The sequence below is a fragment of the Lissotriton vulgaris genome, chromosome 1_1, assembly GCF_964263255.1.
Source record: "Lissotriton vulgaris chromosome 1_1, aLisVul1.2, whole genome shotgun sequence".
Taxonomy (NCBI): Eukaryota; Metazoa; Chordata; class Amphibia; order Caudata; family Salamandridae; genus Lissotriton; species Lissotriton vulgaris.
The window spans coordinates 1367229893-1367247778 of record NC_141685.1 but is presented as its reverse complement, the minus strand read 5'-3'; the positions used below and the strand labels follow the sequence as shown (position 1 = coordinate 1367247778).

At 41.7% G+C, this 17886-nt stretch overlaps 1 protein-coding gene across 1 annotated transcript in view; it reads left to right on the top strand.

Annotated features, from left to right (window-relative positions):
* LOC147749196 (uncharacterized) overlaps nt 1–17886 on the top strand; it is a 131043-nt gene that overhangs the window by 47870 nt on the left and 65287 nt on the right. The gene's annotated exons all lie outside the window — the stretch shown is intronic.

The window sequence follows — 17886 nt, the reverse complement described above, 5'->3', positions numbered from 1 at the left end:
CACTTTCTTTGGAGACTTGGAAGGAGGAGGTTGAAGCTGTTTAGCTTGTGAGAGCTGCAATTTCTTTAAACATTGCCATTTATTAGTGAGCTTGACTACTTCTACCACTGGTAGGTTAATTTATGTATTAGATTGCTTGACTGGGGGTCTTTTTTCAGTATGGTTGATGGGAAACTCAGTCAAAATGTGGCATATACTTCTTCCTCCATATTACAAGTGCCTTAGACGATAATACACTTGGAATACGATGGATGGGATATCTGTTATGTTTTGAATCTAAATCATTATGTTAATATTTAACTTAAATGTAATTCAGACATTGTTCTACCTCTAAAGGCCCATGCATTTTCAGAATCCATGCACACTTGCACAAACACACACACATGCGGGGGACAAAAGAGGATACCTTACATTAAAGTTAAGGGTCTAGGGATTATGCATTAGGGGAATAGATGGGAGGCTATGGAGATTATATATTTGTGGTTTTCGATTAAGGGTATAATAGTTAAGGTGTTGGGTACAGGTTTAAGTGTTATGGTTTTGGGGTATAGTGTTAAGGAGTTAAAGGGTTAGGGGTTAGGGTTATTATCAGTTTTAATATTGTTACATATACGGTATAGGTATGACACTTTTGGGAGTATGGTTAATGATTCAGATTCAGATTAGTTTTTCTCGATTTTTACGATGTAAAATCATAAAAGCAACAATACATATATATATACAGCATTACATTTCATCTAACAATAAATAACATTTATCTTAAGATAGGATTAAATCATTATTATGAATCAGCTAATCATTGAATTACGATTTTTTAAAACATTTTTTAAAAATCCTGTCATCACCATAGTGCAAGTAACATTTCCCAGTTGCTGCAAGCTAAGAAACGCAGGTCTGCATTGCCATCAAACACCTTGCCTCAAATACTGTTTAATCCATCTTTTTCGCTCCCTCTCGTACAGCCAGTTGTCACAGGGGCAAGGAACTAAGGTTCTAGACCAGTCATTTTTACTTGGAAATGTGACCAGCCGGTGAAATAAATTAAACCTAAATCTGGTCAGGATGAATCGGTCAAAGCCCACAGTACTCATGGTTAAATATGGTTGTATTGTATAGGTGGTTAGCGACAATTGGTGATCAATTACTGTTTTCTTCATTAACTCCCCTGCACATCTTAATAAGTCGAAATGGGCCATGCATAACCTCATCAGTTCTTTTTTCGAAACATTCCTAAATAAGTCCGGGTTACTAAATAGCTCAGGCCTTTGGAGGTCAGTTAATGTTTTCTTAATATACTCAAGCCAGGCAATGCGCTTCGCATTATCTAGGCCCATGACATCCCTTATAATGTCCTGGTTTAGGCCGAGAGCTTCTGAGCCCATACTCTGCGTCAAAGCAGAATAGGTTGCATTTTAATCAGGTCTGTAATATGGTCCATCCCTAATTCCGTATGACAATTAAAAACTGAGGTGCCCTTTGGGAGAGTTAGCAAGTATCTAAAAAATGTGTTTTCTTCAACCTGTAACAATGATGTATCCTGGTATCCACAGATCCCTGCCCCATACAATGTGATACTTCTGCATTTGGCCACATACATTTTTAACATGATTTCAGGTTTTTTTTTACCCAACTTAAAGGAGAAGTTCTTCAGTGCTGCTATTGATCGTTTAAAGGATAGGGTCCTATTCTTAATCTCAGGTCCCCAAGTGTCAGAACCATCAATTAATACCCCCAAGTATGGGAAGGTTTTAATGTACTCAATTTCAAGTCCTGAAACTTTGAGGTATTTGGAGGTTGCACGACCTTTGCCACAACGCATCACATATGATTTCTTTGCATTGATGTTAAGGCCCCTTACTTCCATGAATTCTAAATATTTTGTAAGGGCCTTCTTCGCACCCATCTTCGTTCTTGCCATCAATATAGCGTCATCCGCATACAAGAGTGATACTATCTGCTTATTACCAAACCTTGGGAAGTCGATTTTTCTGGCCCCCAGTTCAACCTCAAGATTATTCGTGTAGAGGGAAAAGAGAAAAGGGGCCAGCACACAGCCTTGTCTTACACCTTTTTCTATGGTAAAGGACCCTGTGCACTCCCCCCTCAGCCCATGTCTTACTTTAGCTGTTGCCCCTAAATAGAGCTGCCGTAAAAATAATACAATGGCTGGCTCGACTTCCATCTCCTCAAGTATTTGCCACAATTTAGTATGTATCACGCAATCAAAGGCGGCAGAGAGGTCGACAAAAATTGCATAAAGACATCCCTCTTTAGCCCGTGTATATTTCGCTTGAAGCAAAACAAAATTTAGGACCTGCTGTACGGTGCCCATCCCTTCCCGGAAGCCATACTGCACGGGGCTTAAAATGCCATGTTCCTCGGCCCATGATTGCATTTTATTTAGGACCACTCTCCCCACCATTTTCATAATGGAGTCTAATAGGGATATTGGTCTATAATTAGATGGACTCTCCCTATCCCCCTTTTTGTATATTGGTATTATGACCGATTCTGACCAAGTACCAACAAGCCTTTAGCACAACAAGCCTCAAGGACCCGTGTGCAAATTGGGGCCCATAAATCTGTATTAAGTTTAAAAATATCAATAGGGATCCCATCTGGTCCCGGGGCTTTATTATTTTTGCTGGCATGTAGTGCTAACTGTACTTCCTCAAGGGAAATCTCCATATTTATTGGATGATGGCCACCCCCTTTCAGCGGATACCCTCTTTTCTTGTCCTCATTCGTGGTTTGCCCCTGTGTGTTACTGTAGACCTTTGAGAAGAAATCGATCCAAGTTTTTTCATCTATGGCAATGTCTAGCCTTGCCGCCTCCTTTTTTAGTAAAAAAGGGTGCATTGACTGCCTGCCAAAAGGATCTAGAGTCTCTACACTGTGAAGCACTCAACAGATTCTGCCATGCTAGATCTTTGATTTCCTTTTTTCGTTGGCGCCTTGCCTGGGTGTACACTTTCCTACAGTTTCTTATTACGTCATGTTCACTTGGTTTGGTACTTAGGGCCACCTTAAAGGCAGTATACGCCTTAGTGCACTGAGAATCAAACCAGCCCACCCCTTTATTAGAGTTATTACTCTGTACCCTAGTTAACTTGTCCTGGATGATACTAGTGATGTTACTAAAAGCCTCCAGGGTTTGTTCATGGGAAGAATTCTCATCCAGACAGACCATAATGTATTTAAGGGCCGTAGTTATAATTTCCTTAGATTTTTCAATCGGATCTACAATGCTCCATTTTAATGCCAGTCCGTTTTGGCGTGCTATAGCGATATTTTGTGTCCAGGTCAGGGACTCAATAGTAGAAACGCTAGTAAGCTCTGAGGTGCTTATAGTCACACTAAGGGGTAGATGATCACTTAACCTAATTATGGGAATATCAAAGTCTTCCACACAATTAGAAAATCTATTCGGTACAATCACAAAGTCTATGATAGAATGAAGCCCCCTAGCTAAAAATGTGGCACTAAAATCAACCTTAGGAGAACACAGCATATTAGCAAATCCATGATCGAAATTGGCCATGATACTATTTATTATCTCTCCTCTCTCAGTATGCATAAAGTGACTCCTACCCACATTTTCTCCCCTTCCATAATCCTTTAACCCACATGTTTCACAGTCACATATATTCATATTGAAATCCCCTACCCCTATCAATATGGTATTTTCCCCCTTAGACAGATTATGGCCACTTAATTCAACCTGTAATTTGTGCAAGACTTCAGCAAAGTCCTCATTCTTTATGTTGTTATAAAAATTAACTATTAGTAGCTCTACACAGTGGTTTAGAATAACAGAAAACAGTTGAAAATAATGTGAACTGTTTCTACTAGCGATCTTGACAACTTTTAACACATTGGACACATAAATACATATCCCTCCTTTATGCCTACCATACAGAGAACGTACTGCAGGAATATGGAAAGTTTTAAAACCATCAAGGTGTTTCTCGTTTATAAGCCAACTTTCCTGTATACATAGGATGTCAAAGTCCTGCACGAACCCCCCCCAGATTGTATTGTGTACTTTGCTCTCTAGCCCACACACGTTCCAGGAAACAATGCTCACTTGGCCACCCCGCTGCCTGGGGGAAAACTGTTTTGACCGTGGTTTATCGTTATCGGGGTTCACCCGCTGAGGATCTGACATTAATCCCATCCTTATAACTTCTTGCTCATACTTGCGTTCTTTACTAATCTGAGTAGTTAGTGATGTGCGTTCGCTATCCCCTACAGTGGGTGTAGTCCTGAGTGAGTTATCCATTAGTACATTTTCTTTAGTGGCATCTGTTTCCAGGGTGGGGGAACTTAGCAGAGTAGGCACTTCTCCTATTACTCCATTACCCTGAATTGCATGATCAGACGAGGCATACGGTGATGGGGACTTCCCCAGCAGCGAGGCATGTGTGGATATCTGTGTAGCTTTATTATCCTCACCACCCAGTCAGTCACAGTCATTAAGACCGGAAAGGGCTGCAAACCTGTTTAGTCCTTCAAAGACTGGGACATAACCCACATATCCCCGCTGTATGTGATGTGGGTGACATGAATGACTCTTTCTAGGACATCCCCATCCTTGACTTACTTGTGGGTGCGGTATCCTATTGTATCCCCACCCATTACCTCTATTGGGGTTTGTTCTATTCAAATCTCTGTAAAAATACTCAAGAGGAAGAATCTCAATTCCTTCACTCCTTGTCCCTGCATAAAACATGACCTCACTAAGGATTCTCCCCACTGGTTTGGGGCTGTTAAAGTTCACTATAACACAGTCCCCTGTTTTATTCTTTCGTGTCCTGCCCACCCAGCCCACCCTTTGTGCCATTATGATATTATGCCATATCTTGCTACCCTCAGTGGTGTTATTTGCAATCCAGTGAGCCACCTTATTTTTAAGCTGACCATGGTTCTCCCTTGTTCCCTTATTCAATACCGGTACATTTCCAAGGAGAAGTACCAGAGGTGAGGATTCAGGCGGTAAATTAATTACAGGCAAAGGAACCTGATCTTCCAATTTAGCTTGCCCATCGTCTACCCCCTTATTCTCAATTGGTTTCACTATTGGTGTGTTTTGTGACCTATTTTCAGTGAATTTATTTCTTGCAGATTTCTGCAGGTGGCCAATATTGTTTCGATATTTAGCTACGACCTTGGTAACTGCGCAAATAGCTGTCTTAGCTTCAGATGCTACAGTATTGCTATGCTCAGGCATACTGTCCTTATTGTGTTCTGGTGGTACTAAGATGTCCAGCTTTCGTGAGTTTTCTAGAATTGTTTCGCTTAGGGCGTCAAGTTTCCCGTTAATGACCCTTAGTCTTTCTATCAGGGGGAAGAGTAAAAGATCCTAATAAATGTGTCATATTAGAGAATGACATTTCTAACTCTTTCTCTTTCCCCGTTCTTTGTGCAATGTTTTGTAATTGTGGGCCAAGGGTATCCGTAGCTATAAGACCTTTTACTGTTTTATTAGGTTTAATTGAGACATTTTATGGGGTAGGTATACGTGGTTTATATGACAATTTAATGATTGTAGGTTTCCTGCCCAAATATCGGCCCCCTCCCCTCTTTCTTTTGCCAACTTGCTTGGGACAAGTAGGTACTATAGTTTGTAAGTCGATGGCCTGTATACTTTTCCTGGCCACTATCGGGTGGAAACCCTCTGAAGATAAGCTACTGCATGAGGAGATGTTCAGAGGTGATAACTCAGCATCCAAGTCAGTAAATTTATCATCAAGTGAAACCCCTTCTTGTTCATTAGGGCTTGTCGTAACTAAGCCTCTTGGTCCATCATGGACTGGTGTAACAGCATTTTTCAAGTCCCCTAGCGAGGAGCGCTTAGCACCCAAAAGTTCATGTGATAGGCGTTTTTCTGTGAGTGCAATCTCTCTGTCAACAACCCCAGCAGCTCTTATGAAAAAGTCATCCAATGTTCCATTTAAGCTCCCCCTAGGTCCAGTGGTGCTCCGTTCCCCCCTCCCCCCCCTTCCAGGGATACGAGCCATAATCAGTTATCAGTTAGTGGCTTTGATGATTGTTAACAGAGTTAATAGGTGGGAAATCTTACCACGGAGGAAGAAACCTTGGAGGGGGGCCCAGCCCGGCCTTATCCGGCCCTGGACAGCCGTAGACGACCCGCCCTGTGCCCGGGCTTTGCCCGGCGCCCGCCCGCGCGCGTCCCGCGTGCGCGTGTTTGGGCGTTACTAAATAGGAGGAGGAGGGGGCGGGAAGAGGCACCAGGTGCACGTGGTCATGAAGCGCAAGTACCTCTGGTCCTCGCAGTCCGGCTCCCCCTGGACATGCCCAAGTTCAAGCCAGCAGCGGGTCCAGGTCAGGAATATAACAAAGGGCACCAGACCGCAGCAGTTCCAAATAAGATGCAAGAGTGGGCTTTAGGTTCACGCTGTCACCAAACGCGTAACTCGACTACGAGCGGCTCCCGCGGAGCGGGGGCCGCGAGTCGTGTTTTAAGGGTTAGCAGGGAGGAGGGGGCAGGAAGAGGCACCAGGTGCGCGTGATCATGAAGCGCAAGTACCTCTGGTCCTCGCAGTCCTGCTCCCCCTGGGCAGCCCAAGTTCAAGCCAGCAGCGGGTCCAGGTCAGGAATAAAACAAAGGGCACCAGATGGCAGCAGTTCCAAATAAGATGCAAGAGTGGGCTTTAAGTTCACGCTGTCACCAAACGTGTAACTCGACTACGAGAGGCTCCCGCGGAGCGGGGGCCGCGAGTCGTGTTTTAGGGGTTAACAGGGAGGAGGGGGCGGGAAGAGGCACCAGGTGCCCGTGGTCATGAAGCGCAAGTACCTCTGGTCCTCGCAGTCCCGCTCCCCCTGGGCAGCCCAAGTTCAAGCCAGCAGCGGGTCCAGGTCAGGAATAAAACAAAGGGCACCAGATGGCAGCAGTTCCAAATAAGATGCAAGAGTGGGCTTTAAGTTCACGCTGTCACCAAACGCGTAACTCGACTACGAGCAGTATGGTTAATGGGTTAAGGCTGTGGTTCCCAAAGTGTGCGTCGCGGCGCCCCGGTGCGCCGTGATGAAAAGCCAGGGGCGCCGTGCTGCCTCGCAGGATGGGTCCTGGAAATTGCAGCCGCAATTCCTCCCCCTCCTTTGTTCACACCCTAATGGGAAACGACCTGCTGCTCAGACACCGAGTAATGCGTGTGACATCACAGACAGACAACGCTGGATTGCAAGTGTTGTCACGCACGGATACGTGCTCACGCAGAGACCCCAAAGTTTCATTTATGATTTTCCTATGTATCTTGTCTTCTTTAAAGCACGCAGCGGGGATTTGTTGAATGTTGCCCAAATCCCAATTTACAGATGATTTACCAATTTGCCCCAACAGAACGGTCCGTAATGTATTGAGTACCTTTAGATCTCAGGAGACGAAGAGCCGGGCTCTGTAGTTCATGTAATGGGCTGGGGTCACTAATTGGGCATTTTTGACTTTGCAGTCGATGCTTCCCTTTCCCTCTTTCTTTTTGTCTCGGCCCTTCTTAGAATCTTATCGTCTTAACTTCCTACATTTATTTTGCTCGTGCCTGTGTGCTTCAACCCCTGTCCTTTCTCCATGACAAGTAGTTGTCATTCCCTTTCTTTTTTACATGGCAGTATATGCTGCTATGATCTCAGGACGTGGTTAAGGGTCAGTGTTGGACTGGGACAGAAAATAGACATGGCCACCAATATAAAAAAACGCCCCTCATTTGTGAATTAAATACCTAAAATGTGGCATATGTTTGCAAATTGGGGCAGTTTTGAACTTGTAAAGGCATGCTATATAGCTGTGGTTCCCAAAGTGTGGAACTAATGTAATTTGCTTTTGCATATTTATGCCAAATGACAAAATTGTGCATACTTATGTGAAATGCAAATTCATCATTTCCAGCTAAACTTTAGCACAGAATGTAATTTAGCGCAGAATGTGACATTGAGTCAATGTTTGACAAGAGCTACATTTTGCGCTAAAAATAGTGTAAAGAAAGAAAAGCAACATGAACAAGAGCACTCTGCATTATGGTCCCACATGTTGGATGAAAACTTATTGTCACATATCGCGCTTTTGCAGTAAATATTTACTGTGAATGGTGTGTCAGTATGTGAAGTGGCATAATTTTGGGAATTTCACTTAACATGCATAACATGAAATCCCTAAAATTATGCAAATTATACCAGTGTAAACTACACTTTTCCCAGGTCTATGAATACCACCTAAACATGCACAGTTACTACATTTCTTGTCATGTTCTTCTAATAGTCATGGTGCAGATGGGCATCAAAAGTAGGGAGTCCCGATGACTCCATGTCACCAGGCCATAACTTTCCACTTCTGGGTTTTGATTTAGCATATTGCATTTTGAGAGTTGTAGTCTTGGTTCAGGTTAATTGAGCCAATTGCACCAACGAACCTGATAACAATGATGCAAAAGCAAAGTCCAGGAATGGAAAGTAGTGTTCCTGAGACATAGATCCATCTGGTCGCAGGTGCTGTTCATCTTTGATAATACTGTGCTTGCATCCTGCATGGATCTCCACTAAGCCCACTTGTTTAAACACCAATGTGCGCTTTCCCGTGGACACTACCTCTTCTTCTCAATGCAGAACAAAAATGCATGTTATTGTCAGAGTATTATGGGTATGTACGTCTTACAATAGTCCATCCGTAATGCAGGCCAGTGTCTTCAATTATCTTTTTGAGAGACTATACAGTTTTGGACCTGTCCCACTTGTCCTCTGTACCCAGCTCACTTAAAACACTGGGTAGATGGGGTCTGGTGAGCCGTCTTGGGTTCATCAGAGCATACCCCATGTAAACTTCTTGTAACGTAACAGAGCTCCTTGAGCCTTTCTCTAGCCTGGTTACTTTTAGTGGGAGTGCTTTATGCTACTCTATGATGGTTTTGTATGCATTTAGATGCACTTATAAGATCTTTGTGAATGCAAATAAGGTTTTATGGTAATGGCTACTCTCTGAATCCTTCATCATGTCTAGGCTCCATTCTTCATGTAGACCAGTGGTTCCCAAAGTGTGCGCCGCTGCACCCCGGTGCACCGGTAAAAAAATGGTGGGGAGCCACAGCCAACTGCCAATTAGGTCAAGGGAGCCTCGGGTCAAAAAAGATTGGGAACCACTGGGTTAAGGGAATAGAGCTTATTTTTTGACAATCTATTTTATTGAGGTTTAGCAGCAGGAAACTGCCACTAAAGTGGCGATAATGGGCTTGATAATATGCCCTTGAGAATTCCAATAGAAACCCATGTTGTGGTGTTAACATGGGCTTCTATTGGAATTCTCTACGGTTTATTAGCAAGCCCATTACAGCCATTTTTTAGGCAGTTTCCTGCCGCTAAAGCAGCGATAATTTTAACGCCATTCCTTGATAATATGCCCCGAAATGTTTTAGATATGAGGTACACTAATGAGTGTCTTGTGAATTTAAAGCCCATCTGTATTAAAAATATGCAGTTTCACTTTTCACAATAACATTGCACTCAATCCATTTCAATGGAACACACATGACTTTCCTGGTAATTCAGTTACAAGTGCTGCAAAATATCTGGAAATATTTCTCAGTAAATGGTGTGAATTATCAAGGTACATAAGAACAACACAGACCTCTTGATTATGTCATTTTTTTGTTATATTTAATAGGTTATACAACCAACATTTACATCTCTCTGATCCTCTCCTTTTTTAGTTTTCAAATAAGTACCAACTTATATTGGTGCACCATGTACCATTTTAGATGATTTCTTGCTTCGTAAAAGGTTATGATTTATGTTTTCCTTTTTAATTTTCTTTCATGATTGATTTAGGTTTAAAACTTCTAGAAATATGGTAATTGAGTGTGAAGTGTTTTAAGTGTTAGGGGCTGAAGTCTGTAAATGTTACGCCTTACCTAATTTGTGAAATTCTTTCATCGTCAACATTTCCTTATTGGTTCACAGTTGATTTTCTGAATGAATTTTATTTGGGTGATTTATTGTCCTCATAATTCTACAGACATCTCTATTTTTGCTTTGCTATTGCTCACATTTAGATTTTCTAGTAAGTTTTGTTGTTTACTGCTCTTCTGGGTTAGAGTTGATGCTATTAAACTCTGCTGGCCATTCTGTCTTTTTATATGACTCTTGTGTTTGAGGGCTGTCAGGTGGTTGCACATCCGTGTTATGAACCTGGGTAGTGGTACAGTGCAAGAGGAAAACATACAGGGTTTGGTAAAAGGAAGAAGGATTACTTGTCTTCTGTTCAAACACTATTCACCATCTAGAGATATCTAATATATGTCTACATTAGGGCTGGGCTTGTAGACCTATCAAATACTAAAAAGAATAAATGCTTATGAGTTATATTTGCATCTAATCAATGTCAGTGGTGATGGTTTCATATCTGTTGGTCAGCCTTACAACCTACCAAAATATTACTATTCAGTGAGCTGGTTATATGTACTTTAGATGTTGGAGGCAAAAACAGAATGAGGCGGTGTTCAACCTGGCACCTTATGCAAGGTCACCCTAGATTTGTTCCTTCATTCGCTGAACCCGCTTTTGTTGGCTTTTATGCCTCTGCGCACTTTGCTAATAAGTGGTAAAGAAATTGTGGTCTCCCTAACAAACAGGGGAAAGTTGGCCTACGTCTGAGTTGTTACATTTACTTTGCTTGTAAGTCCCTAGTATATGGTACTAAATATACCTAGGGCCTGGAAAATTAAATGTTACTAGTGGTTTGCAGCATGCATTGTGCCCTCCTCACCCTCTAAAGTAGCACTGCAAAACGTGTTTCAGGCCTGCCACTGAAATCTGTAGTAACCTGTTAAACTGCCATTTCAACCAGTCATTACAAACCTTTTACTAGGCATAAAACCTTCCTGTTTAATACATATAATTCACCTCTAATATACAGGGCAGGGTGCATTGTATTTAAAACGTAGGACATGTTTATTTCAGTTTTACATGCCCTGACAATGAAAAACTCCTAAAGGCAGTTTTCAATGTTGTAAAGCTAAGTCCCACATAGACTAACACCGGGTTACCTTGCCACGCTTTATAAGTCATAACTTCAATTTGGAACCAGATCAAGGGACACTGTTTCCATTCAATTAAATTGTAATTTGTAATCCTCTTTAATCATAAAGCCGGATTTTAAGTTACAATTCTGAAAAACCCAACTTTAGAAAGTGTGTATTTTTCTGCATAAACCAAATGTGCATTTCTGGCAAGATCCAGGATCACATGACTCTGAATGTATCTCCCATTGTGATTTGTGTATTACTTTCAGATGTGAGGACTAAAGAACCTTGGGTGTGGGGCTGGGTGTTCACCTCCTGACTGGGATGTCCTGGAAGGTTGTGCTTAGCCTTCCTGAACTTCAAAGCATAGCCTTAGGGCTTGCCCAGCCCTTCCCGACTTCTAAGGGGTGCCTGCTGTGCCACTGACAAAATGCATCTCACAAATATGCCTGTCTACCCTTTGTTAGCCTCCACATTTTGGAGCCAAACATAGGTAAGCGGCAAGTTTAGACAGATGGGCCATCCCTCCTGCATAGGCTGGCACTGAGGATAAAAGTGGCACCTTCAAAACCTCTCATCAGAAAACTGCTGGTCCTGTGATAGATTCAGGAAATGGATTGCCCTGTTATCTGAAGAATGAAGATTAGACCTGCTTGACTTGAGCTCAGGCTCCACATAAGTGCTTCAAAGTGTCAGTTGACTAACCTCCTGTTAGAGCTACAGGGAATAAACAAGTTTCCAGAGGTCTCCTTGCAACTGTCAAGCCAACCAGCACCAACTGGACCTGCATGGACCGGCATGAGACCTGTTGCTGGCCTCTGCTTAAGTGAGCGCTGATCCCCCAGTCAAGGTCGTGACCCTTGACTGGCATCAGAGTGTTCTCTTCCTGCCTGACAACCAAAATTCCTGAGTCCCTGATGAAGATTCTAAGGTTTTTGGTTCCTGTGCGACTACAAATGGACTCCTCATGTCGCCTGACAACCATCTGCGATGCCCGTTGATGTGAATATCCTGTGAGAACCTGCTCTTTGCGTCCTCTACAAGAACCAGCATCAGCAGCAGTAGACTGTGACCACTGCTAACATGAAGCTCTAGCAATGTAAAAAGATTTGAGATTTTTTTGTGCAGTGTTTTCACTTTAGTACTTTATTTGTTAAGTACTATACACATTACCACTAAGTAAAGCGTGAGTGCTTTTGTGTTAAGGTACTAGAGGGTAAGCACAGGCTTACTTAGTGACTTTTGTAGTTTACCCAGACAAGGAATCAGTTTATTATTTGATTGGTGCTTCTACTCCTCTCAACTAAGAACCCAGTTTCTTATACTTGGTCTGCTTAATTAGAAAGTTTATAATTGAAGCCAAAAGAGAGTAATGTTTGAATGCATGGATAGTCTCTCAGGTGCAAGGTATTCTTTTAAATGAGCCCGGTCAGAATGGCCTGGAATGGATTTATCAATTTACAACAGTGTTCACGTTCCTTGGATACTTGGAGAGAGAACGTTAAAGCTGTGTTAGCTGGAGAAAAACTGTGATTTATTTCAATATGGATACTGTGAGTCTGAACTCAAAGGGAGTAAGTTAAGCCCATAGACTTATTACTTCACATGCAGTGTAATTTAATTAGAAGAGAAATGGAAAAATGTCCCCTCCAACTGTATATGGCTTTTGGCAATTTGATTCTTATGAGGGTTTTTACTGTAAGCAGCGTGACTGAAGCATGTAAAATCCACATCAGACATCAAAATTGGTTGGACAAACCACATCATCTTTGAAAAAATGACATCACTCATAATGCAGGATGAATACAGATAAATATATAAATATTCAAATTAAATGTTATGAAGTCATAGGAGCAAATTATAATACTCTGAACACCGTGTCCCTCGTCCTCTGAATGATCAGCGCACAGCAAATGTGTGAACTACATATATGAATGATGAGTGTACCATCACCTCTTTCTGTGAGCTGTGTTCATCTGAGAAATCAGTGCTTGCTCGCAGTGTGCCATTCGCCCTTCTGACTGTGCTACAAGATCCTTTGTGAATTGTGACGCTTTGACAAATCGTACTTGAGATCTACTCTCACTATGTGGATAAAGGCTGCCTTAGCACCTCAGCAAATCATGGTCTTTACAACCCACTCAAAGTACTTGCCTCCTGCAAGTCCTCACTACACTACGCATATACCCTCCCTAAATCACAAACCCTATCTCTCACAACCTACCCATACCGACTTTGCAATAAACCTCTGCCATAGACTTTCATCTCTCCTAGCAAAACTTCCAACAAACATTGACCTACAAAGAAAACCAACCTATCTCCCTCCTCACTTTATTGTAGACATGTAATAAAAGGTGCCCATGTAAAATTACTCTAAATTGTATTAATAGTATTCAACGCTCCTTTTGCATTATATATATATATGTTTAATATCAAACATTCTTTCTTCGTCTCACAAATGAGTAATCTATTTGCACTTTATATGTATGAATACTATGTGTAAATAATAATTTTTCACTTGAGACCGTTTTCTTCACAGTCTGTCTTCTACCTCACTTGTAGTTCAACTGAATTGTAGTCTGGATAGACAAAGTGGTCCTACCTCAGTTTCCTGTACCTTATGGAGCACTTTTTGTTGTATAAAATGGTGATTGTGTTTACATGTGGTTGGCTTTGGAAGAAGACCGTTTGGTCGAAACGCGTCGCCATTAAACGCAACTGAAACACAGACCCCGGAGTGCGAGTCATTTGTGTGGTTCCTGAAAAAACGCTGGTCGGGAGCCTTTTCTAACATATATATATATATATATATATATATATATATATATATATATATATATATATATATATATACATTTACAAAAAACACCAAACTTACAGGGACATTATAGTTAGGCTCAGGTGTCACTCATACAAAACCACTGACATGTAACTGTTATAGTTAGTGAGATAACTATACAACTATAACTCACACCCCACAATGCCCTGCTTATGACCTCACATATTACATCACTCATGATATGGTCAGGGACATCACTGATGACATTTCAAAATACATCACTGATGACATCATCCAGTGACTGTGAGCGTTTTTGAAAGGTTTTTGATGGTTTAAATTTATATACCAGGTGTATTGGTGCATCAGTGAGTGTGTGAGTACCTCTTTGGATGATTCAGTAGGTGTGTGACTGACTGTATAAGTGAGTGATTAGGTGTCTCAGTGAATGTTTGGGTGAGTGAATGGTTGTGTGAATGTCTGTATCAGTCAGCCAGTTGGTGTCTAAGTGGCTGTATGGTTGTGTGATTTTCTCTCACTTAGAGGCAATGTCCAAAGTATTTGCACAAAACTCCAAAGAGTAAATCAGTGAAAATGCCACACAAAAAGATTCCACACCAGGTAAGAAAATAGAGCTTCACTAAATAAATATACAATACCAGAACAACCAACATCCAATAAGTAGAACTTGAGACATTGAATTTTAAAGGTTTTTGTTAAACTAGTGCCTAAAAGCACTATTTGGGATATCTGGTAGCACTGGATGGGACAAAGTCAAAAGTTAAGGCCAACAGCGATAGAACATGCGCCGGCTACAGGGATCCAGTTAGGCCGCTGAGCAAAAGAACCATAATCCTGGCTGGCCCATCAAGTCACACTTAATGTCCCATTGTTGGTGGCTGTCTAGGGGGGATACACAAGCCCCAACTGTCACCTACCCCAGACGTGTGATCAGAGACAAACAGCAAGTAGCAAATTTCTAAAGTAAGAAAAAGCTATCTTTCTAAAAGTTGCATTTTCAGAATTGCAACTTAAAACCTGACTTCACCATAAGTTTGTATTTTAAATTGCGATTCCAGAGACACCAAACACAAAATGTCTACCTCTTCACAATTAGAAATTGCACTTATAAAATGTAATTAGATAATCTCAATGTTCCTATCGGCGACATAGACCCTGCTGTAGTAAAAAAAAGGATTTAAGGGGTTTTCACTAAAAGGACATGGTTAAAGGGCTACTTCAGTGGGTGGCACAACCAGTGCTGGAGGCCCACTGATAGTCTTTAATTTACAGGTCCTGGGTACAGTTACCAACATGTTTATAGGGACTTATAAGTAAATTAAATATGCAAGTTGGGAACGAACCAATGTTACCATGTTTATGGGAGAGAAAACAAGCACTTCGACACTGATTAGCAGTAGTAAGGTGCACAGAGTCCTAATACCAGCAAAAACAAGGTCAGTAAGAGTGGATGAAGAAAGAAAAAAGTTGGGGGAAGACCACCACAAGGCTGCCAGATCTAACAATATATATGTATACACACACACATACACAGGGGCAAGGGCTGTCCTCTACTCACACAATACCAATTTCACCCACACATTCTGCTGACAAGAGGAGTGCATTGCTCCCCTATGCCCCTTATGCTCACTATAACCCCTCCAGTAGACCTTCCCCTTCCTCATTTTGATTTGTCTGCATAACTACTCCGGTCACTTATAAATTAGTTGATTAGGTGATTTAAAATGCTTTTTGAATGGTCTACGTGCCATCTGAAACTGTGCTTACCCTCTATGGCCTTTTATACTTATACTTTAAACTTACAGCTTGAAATGCAACCAACAACATGTTTTAACAATGATGCTGCAGTACAGCACTAATAGATGTACATCTTTGAATTTATCTTCATCTTTAATATACACATCAATGACATGTCAAAAGCACATAGAATAGTTGTGTCACAAGGCAGGTGCTGCTTTAGGGCATTGTTTTCATTAGCACAATTGAGCTGATTCCATGTAACATAAAGCACTATGAATAAATAAAAAAAAGTTGTAAAGGTTCCACAGTGTCAACCTGTTTCATCCCAAATCTAGGCAATTTTTTAGTAGTCACTTATAGAAAGTGGGTGTTACTTGGTGAAAATGTGCATTCCCACAGATTCTGATAGAAGCAAATTCTGGTTATGTTTTAGGGATGAGATGCAATAAAGTCTTTAGTACAGAACATAACAGTGTGAATGTTTTCCCATTGTTTTGGGAGAATTGATATTGCCATACTGGGGTATTTGGGGTTTCATGAAAACAACAGCTTAGACAAGAATCACTTTTTGTTTTCCTCTCTACTCTCCCTTCTCCTCACCTGACTCTGGTTATAAAAGTGATTTTCTTTCTCTAATAATTCCTTTCATCAGAAATTATTCATGTTAAAAAATAAAGTTGTATGTTCACAGACCTGTCTGGAATCAACAGTGTTTTAAAAACATATAAGGGCTCTTTATACAAGCCCTTAGCGCCACTGGAGTGTCACTTTTTTTGACGCTTTGGTGGCGTTGCAGCATTTCACATATTTACAAGGTGGTGCTAAACCGCTTAACGTGGCTTAACGCCATCTTGTAAATATACCCTTTGCCTCCACAGTCCATTGTGGCAAGTGGACATACAATGGGTGTTGCTGTGGGCGTTCCACCGCAACACTCATTGCTTTATGAGGCTGCCCCAGATTTACAAGGCTGGGGCAGCACCAAAAACTAAGGCCAGGTAATACTTGGTCTTTGACTGGTGATACGAGGAGAAATTATACATTTTTCTCCACATATTTCTCTATCTACTCAGCAAATCGCCATTATTGATTGTTTATCTGTGGGAAGTTGTCCCTCCTGCATGTGCACAATCACCTCTGCAGCACAGGCACCTTTGTTAGACCAGAGCTACAGAAAATTCTGGGCTGCACTGTATTTGTGTAAATATGGCACCTCCCTGACTTTGAAAAATGTCGAAGCATGACATTGCCAAATTTGGCATAACACCATGCTCCAGCATTTTTTGGTATATATGACTCTTATTGTTTAATGTTTCCTAATGTCGCAGGCTCTGTCATTGATCTCAGACTCTCACAACTCATGGAATTCTTTACTCGAAAACTATTGTGACAACTGAAGTTCTTGACTTCACACATTAACTTTTTTTTTTTAAATTTTCTAGCTGTTTGCCTACCATCCAGTTGGGTGTGCACCATCAACCACAGCTGACATTTGAATTTTACTCTGGTCAAGATGTCCATAAATGTGAGTTCTTATTTCCTGCCTGTAAATTTAAATGAGGTATTTTGCTTCATTGTCGTTACCAGGGATTGAGTTTCAGATATACAAATGTTTACTACTAATTAGGGTGAAAGTTTAGAGGTTAAGGCCTGAGACAATAGCAGCAAATATAGTAGAAAGATCCTAAAGGAAGATGCAAGAGAGCAAGGGAAAAACACGAGGCATGCATGTGTTTTAAAATAGGAGTAGAAAACAATTTAGGACCTCATTACGATGTCAGACGAAAAGGCTCTGAGCGGCATTGGGTTTGTCCGAATCTGATTCCGAACCTGTCTTTCCAACCGACTTTGAAACCCTTCCGACCGACCGATTACGATGATTGTGCACCGTTTGGACTGTCCTACTCGGTTGCGACTCTGTTCCGATGGTCTTCTGAGGAACCAAATTGGTCGGAGCCGACTTGTTCAGGTCTACGGACCTCGTTTGCGACCAATGGATTACGATGTCAGATTCGGACAGCCTGTCCAAATCGTTTGTTCTGACACAGATCGGCTGTTAGAATTCACCCTTGGGGGCCTATAGTAGGCCCCCTTCACCCAGGGCACTCCCAATGGGGCATGTGGGGGTAACCCTGGGACCCCTTTTTACAACCATGCACAGTGTGACAGGCTTCCCAGGGCGCATGATTTTCCGCACCCACCCCATTTTCCAATGGGAGCCTGTGTTGTAAGTCGAAACACAGACTCTCATTGAAGTCAATTGGAGTACTTCTGGGAAAAGTTCGGAAACATTGTAATCAGTCAGTCAAACTCCCAAAATCT